The sequence below is a fragment of the Octopus sinensis genome, unplaced genomic scaffold (genome assembly GCF_006345805.1).
Source record: "Octopus sinensis unplaced genomic scaffold, ASM634580v1 Contig09822, whole genome shotgun sequence".
NCBI lineage: Eukaryota > Metazoa > Mollusca > Cephalopoda > Octopoda > Octopodidae > Octopus > Octopus sinensis.
The window spans coordinates 27508-34632 of NW_021831963.1; the positions used below are offsets into that span (position 1 = coordinate 27508).

Consider the following 7125-nt stretch of genomic DNA (forward strand, 5'->3'; position numbering starts at 1 on the left):
GAACTCCACCCTCCCGTGGTTCAAAGGAAAAAGAAGAAAAAAAAGAAAAACGGGACATTTCCGGCGTGTTCCGAAGCACCTTCGCTGAGAGTTGTGCCACCGAGGGTGGAAACTGTAGATCCCTCCCATGATGTGGAGGAGGAATTTGTGGTCTTCTTCCATAAGGGAGGGACATAAGAAAACTTTGTCAGGAAGTTTGAAAGGAAAGGCCGGTGGGTGGGGATTCTGTCCTGCACGGAGGACCCTGAGTGGCCTTCGCAGGTGGCTGCGGAGGTCATATGGGAAACCGATCTGTGCAGGATAATGAATTCCCAGAGGACTCTTTTAGATTCGTGGCAAAGTGGTCCGGCTTGACACCGTCTAGGTGCTTCAAAGAAGCGAGGAGCCATTGTCGGACAGAAAAGCATGTAACTGATAATAAAAGTAAGCGGCTTGGTGCCTCACTTTTATTGTATTTTTATTGTATTTTATTGAATTGTGTAAGAGGTTTATTGCCTCATAAATGGTTTTTGTATTGTAAAAATGTAAGCGGTTTGTCGCCTCATAAATGTGTTTTTTCAACTGTGTAAGAGGTTTATTGCTTCGAGCACGAAACATAAAAAGAACAATGTGCTCGGGTAAACAGCACTCGGCGGGCGTTGCTGGTTGCCCTCATTTTTCACCATTTCATTTGTCATTCATATCATTATGTGTGTGTCCAGCCCGCAGCTTCCTTTCTGTGTAAGGCTCTTGTGGCCAATTAAATGAATAAAAGACAATGGCTATCACTCCCAGGTATTGAATGGCAACAGGTTATACTGGATCAGATCATACAGAAACACCAAATATGGCATGACACATATCTATACATACATACCTCTTTTTTCCATTTTGTTTTTACTTGTTTCAGTCATTATACTGCGACCATGCTGGAGCACCGCCTTGAAGAACTTTTAGTCAAATGACTCGACCTCAATGCATCTTTTTAAAACCTGGTACTTATTCTATCGCTCTCTTTTGCCGAACCTCTAAGTTACGAAGACGGGATCTTTTCGGTTTGAACGGCAGTTTTTTAAAAATAATTTCCACGTAACTAAACACTTTTAAACTTCGTATACTGGTAGAATGTGCTTATAAAACATCTTTTTCTCTTGGCTTTATTGAGAAAATTCTATAGTTTGTAAGATATTTGTTGTTTTTTTCTTCAATTTCTGCAATTTCAACCAATCACTGACGTTCATTGAGGTAAACAACATTCTGTGCCGTATGAATATGTCCCTCGTTTAAACAACAGATTGGGTTTATTTACATTTCTGAAGAAAAAAAAAGATACCCTTCCCCCACCCCTAACCCTAACCCGAACCCTAAAACAGATTGAAATGCAATAGATCGATACTAGGGTCATAATTATGGGTGACAATTTCATATGACACCGCTAGAAAAAACTGCCGTTCAAACCGAAAAGATCCCGGAGACGTAAAAACACCAACACACCAAGCGGTGGAAATGGGGGACAAACATGCACACACACACAAACACACACACACACACACACACTTACTTCAAAACTTTTGCCACTGAAAACTGCGTCTTGGTGACTGCACAAGATAAATTTTGTTAGTGATTAGATCGCAGATTCGAACGACGAAAATTGTGAAGTTAACGGTATTTTTGCGATCTCAGATTTAGGCATTTGCCAGGCAGATACATCTCCCTAATAGTATAATATTAATATTTCCTCTCGTAAACATCTACATTGAGACAAAAGTAGAGGTGAAGAAGATAAAAAAAATCAAGCTTGTGATGCATCGGCCGGGAATCGAACCCGGGCTGCCCGCGTGGCAGGCGAGCATTCTTCCACTGAACCACCGATGCTGATACCTATTCCGCTGACAGTTATCAATATAATTGTATAGTCAGTCATTAGGCTATTGTTGGTTTGCATTGGTAACGATCAGACTAGTCTTTATCATAGGACTACTCTCATCTCGCAGTCAAATAATAAGATATAGTCGGTCAATCGATTAGGTGCAAGTACAGTTCTTTTGTTCCAGTTATATATATATCAAACTCTTCCTCGCTGAGAAGCATATTGCAGATATGTATCGAATCGGATACAGTATAACAGTCTGAATACGTGGCCTTATTTTTATTGTTCATTTTACTTTTTTATAATTTTAATTCTGGCGGTGACCGCACATGAAATGGAACCAGCCAGAGTTGTTCTGTGTATTTTGTTTTTCTACGTTTAACTTGGTGGAAGACAGAGTTTTTGCGTTTTTTTTTTTTAGATGATGTTGAGGTAGTTTTCTAGTCTGGTGTATATGCGTCTATTGTTTAATGAGAAGTTTTCATATAGTAATTGGGTCTCTGATGTTTGAAGTTTCCCTTAGCGAAAAAAAATAATAATACCTGTCGCACGTGCAGGTGGTCTCACAGTTAGTATATTTGTTTCATTTCGTCTGTCTTTACGTTCTGAGTTCAAATTCCGCCAAGGTTGATTTTGCCTTTTATCCTTTCGGGGTCGATTAAATAAGTACCAATTACGCACTGAGGTCGATATAATCGACTTAATCCGTTTGTCTGTCCTTGTTTGTCCTCTCTGTGTTTAGCCCCTTGTGGGTAGCAAAGAAACAAGTATATTTGTTTCATTTCGTCTGTCTTTATGTTCTGAGTTCAAATTCCGCCGAGGTCGACTTTGCCTTTCATCCTTTCGGGGTCAAATTAAGTACCACTTGTGCACTGGGGTCGATCTAATCGACTGGCCCCTCCCCCAAAACTTCGGGCCTTGTGCCTAGAGTAGAAAAGAGTATATTTGTTTCATTGTAAGGGTGGTCTACAGGTGTGAAGATCCTATGGTGATGTATAGGGCCATGTTGTCCATTATAATTTTGTGATTGTTCTGGTTTGTTGTGGCACTGTTAGAGCCTCAGGCAGGACTAGTATGAACGGTGATGGTTCTAATGCATTGTTTGAACATCAATGTTTATTCATGTTGGCAAAAAGTAGTAACTATGATTGTTCTAAGTATGCATTGTTTTGCATTCTTTATTTGCCTTCAATATGTCCTGCAGATGTGGAAAGCTATAACAGCTAGTATTGTTATCTTCTGTTCGCAGTGTGTTAATCTGATGCATGTGATCGTTGCTTGTATTTGGTAAAAGAAGCGAATTAGTTACGCGCTGCTCAAAAATTCGATGTTTCGAATCCACGTTTCTCGCTGACTGATACTGGGTCAGAGTTACTGGGCAGCCTTGGGTAGAGAATAACGGAAGGATATGAATATGATATCATCCTCGTATGAGGCTGTGTATGTGTGTGGTTTGAGGAGGTACAGATATAGGTCGAAAAGAGTGAGTGAGATGGCGGATTTATGTAGAACTTCACTGGGGAAATTGTACGATTTGGAAATGTTATGTTTGTACACTGCTTAGACTTGGCTCCCTGACAAGTGGTTTGTTAGCCAAAAGTTTGTGTTGCTTCTTGAAGTGATATTTGTTGAGTATTTTGTGAGACTAGATAGCAGCATGGTCGAAAATTTTGCTGATGTCGATGGTAGTTACAGTGGTACTTGTGAGAGATCTTTTGTTTGCTTGTTTTTGCTAGGTTGTTCTTTTATTTTTTGAAACAGTTGAGTTAGGTTGATATATATTTTTCCCATGTTTTGAACAAAATACCTTACCGTCTGATGAAATAAATAAAATGAGTTGATGGAAGTAATTCGAATAGACCAATGGCAAGATATTGAATACATAACCCATAAACTAAGAAAATAATACATAAACTAAGAAATAATGTTCTGAATCCAATACATACAAATTCTAACCTGCAGATTGTAAATAGTTATACCATAATTATATAAATAACTACAAGCAATTTTCAATCCCCAACTATTATTATTATTTTTTGTCATCATCATCATCATCATCATCATCATCATCATCATCATTATTATTATTATTATCATTATTATTATTGAGTGAGAGAGCAGCGCATGCCATCAAATAGACACTGGGGTACAAATATATGAAACCCAATATACCCACCATGACTACCTGACACGTGCATCAAAAGGATATGTGCGCGGCATGGTGATAAACAGCGCATAACCTTGCAGGTTGGATCCGGTTAGAATTTTCTTCAGATTGAATAGCACATCCCGCTCAAAAGGTCCCTGAATAAGGTTTGTTTAAGGATGTTGAACGAAACACCCGTCTTTCCAGTGAAAAATTGTTCAAATCCCAAAGAATTCCTCTCAACACATCGTTATGATACTCCTCTCCCCCACTATTTCTGCTAATGATCAGAGATGTACATATCATCAGCTACTAAAGGACGTGCTCAACTGGTTAAGGCCAAACAACTGACAAACAAATCTGTGGTATTAAGCAGAATATTTGCTGTGGCCCAACTTTTATACCAAGACAAAACAGGTACATGATTGCACTTTCAATCAGTTAAGATCAAAATCCATATCATTATTATTATTATTATTATTATTATTATTATTATTATTATTATTATTATTATTATTATATTATTATTATTATTATTATCACCATCATCATCATCATCATCATCATTATATTATTATTATTATTATTATTATTATTATTATTATTATTATTATATTATTATTATTTTCACTATCATCTTCTTTCAATTCTGTTCCCATTTCTTACCGAGTGTCTTCCTGACACCTATAGGCAGAGAAGTGCACTGTATACATTGGAAGGTAATTAAAATAAACATACCAGATTGTTCATTTACAAAGTCATGTGATAGAGAAAAGGGAAGAAGGATAGAGGGAAAAGGAAAAAATAAAAAAAATTTTAAATATATAAACAAAGAAAATTAGGCGGGGGGAAGAAAATTCACAATGGCAATGCCCTTCTCAGTACGTTTAACGTAGCAGTTAAGACAATCTTTTACACTTCCTGCATGGATTGTAATCCAGGGATCATTGTTAAATAATCTTCAGTTCCTTTTTAGATCATTTCAAGTGCTCCTACAATTACTGGTATTGTAACTGTCTTGAGATGCCACATCTCTTCGAATTCGATTAGCAATTCTTTATATTTTCTGAGCTTATCAAATTCTTTTGCCGAGATATCATGGTCACGGGATATGCTCATGTCAATCAATAAACAGACTTTATTGTGTTGGTGTTTATTATTGTCATTATCATTATTATTATTATTATTATTATTATTATTATTTATTATTATTATTATTATTATTATTATATATTATTATTATTATCATTATTATTATTATCACCATCATCATCATCATCATCATCATTATTATTATTATTATTATTATTATTATTATTATTATTATTATTATTATTATTATTATTATTTTCACTATCATCTTCTTTCAATTCTGTTCCCATTTCTTACCGAGTGTCTTCCTGACACCTATAGGCAGAGAAGTGCACTGTATACATTGGAAGGTAATTAAAATAAACATACCAGATTGTTCATTTACAAAGTCATGTGATAGAGAAAAGGAGAAGAAGGATAGAGGGAAAAGGAAAAAAATTAAAAAAATTTTAAATATATAAACAAAGAAAATTAGGCGGGGGGAAGAAAATTCACAATGGCAATGCCCTTCTCAGTACGTTTAACGTAGCAGTTAAGACAATCTTTTACACTTCCTGCATGGATTGTAATCCAGGGATCATTGTTAAATAATCTTCAGTTCCTTTTTAGATCATTTCAAGTGCTCCTACAATTACTGGTATTGTAACTGTCTTGAGATGCCACATCTCTTCGAATTCGATTAGCAATTCTTTATATTTTCTGAGCTTATCAAATTCTTTTGCCGAGATATCATGGTCACGGGATATGCTCATGTCAATCAATAAACAGACTTTATTGTGTTGGTGTTTATTATTGTCATTATCATTATTATTATATTATTATTATTATTATTATTATTATTATTATTATTATTATTATTATTATTATTATTATTATCTCCGCCTTCGCTAAGACGGATGTATTGTTTTCAGTCGCGTTTGTTTGTTTGTCCGTGGACAAAATATCTCAATAGCCACGGGATGGGTTCGGAAGAAACTTTCAGGGACGTTTGGCCTCGTGACTGGCACGAACAGATTAAATTTGGGGATCGATCCGGTACCGGACAAGGATTCTGGATTATTTTTCCGGTTGTTTTACTTAATTTTTGAGAGCGGTCGGGTTCATTTTTAGTATTCTCGTTTGTGAGAGCGGTTGAGTTTATTTCAGATATTCTCATTTTGAAAATGATTTCCAGCTAATTGTTGAGGGGATGTTGGTGTTGCATTGGCGGAAGTTTGCTCTCTCTGAGTGCTCTTGTTATTATTATTAATAATAATTATTATTAAGGCGGCGAGCTGGCAGAATCGTTTGCACGCCAGGCAAAATGCTTAGCATCATTTCGTTCGTCTTTATGTTCTGAGGTCGACTTAGCTTTTCATCTTTTCGGAGTCGATAAAATACGTACCAGTTGAGCCGAACTCGCTAGCCTCGTGCCAAAACTTGAAACTAATATTGCACGTATGTAACAGAATGTATGTATTTCTGACTTGAGTATGTTGAATAACTGAGAATGAGCGAGAAATGTAATGGGAGAGATGGTATGGCCAACAGCGACAAGGCCTCATGGTATGGCCAACAGCGACAAGGCCTCATGGTATGGCCAACAGCGACAAGGCCTCATCTCACTGCCTAATTTTTGACTGTTGCTTTCTTAAATACATCAAAAGAGTAGCTGCCATGAAGTTGCTGAACGCAGTTTAATTACTGAAACAAGTAAAAGCTGAATAATGAATCAGTGTTTTCCTTTCTCTACTTAGTTGAAGGAAGGTGGAGATCATGACGATTGAAGATATCTCTGAGTGGTAATGCCATCAATTTCGTTGGTGCTCAACCGTAAATCCTATAGCAGTGTGAAAGATGATAACAATGAATAAATCCAGAATGGCAGATAATATATTCATTGAAATATTAATATACCCCCTGTGTGATTATCTATATTAAAAACAAAAGAAATAGTCAAGAAAAAAAACAAAAAAGTGCATGACCGGGAATCGAACCCGGGCCACTCGTGTGGGAGGCGAGAATTCTACCACTGAACCACCGATGCTAACAGTGAGGC

General features: G+C 36.6%; 2 non-coding genes across 2 annotated transcripts; both read right to left on the reverse strand.

Annotated features, from left to right (window-relative positions):
• Positions 1 to 1783: 1783 nt before the first annotated feature.
• Positions 1784 to 1854, reverse strand: Trnag-gcc. Its single transcript has one exon. It is a non-coding gene; the product is annotated as a tRNA-Gly (tRNA).
• A 5189-nt stretch (positions 1855 to 7043) lies between these two features.
• Positions 7044 to 7113, reverse strand: Trnag-ccc. Its single transcript has one exon. It is a non-coding gene; the product is annotated as a tRNA-Gly (tRNA).
• Between the last annotated feature and the right edge of the window lie 12 nt (positions 7114 to 7125).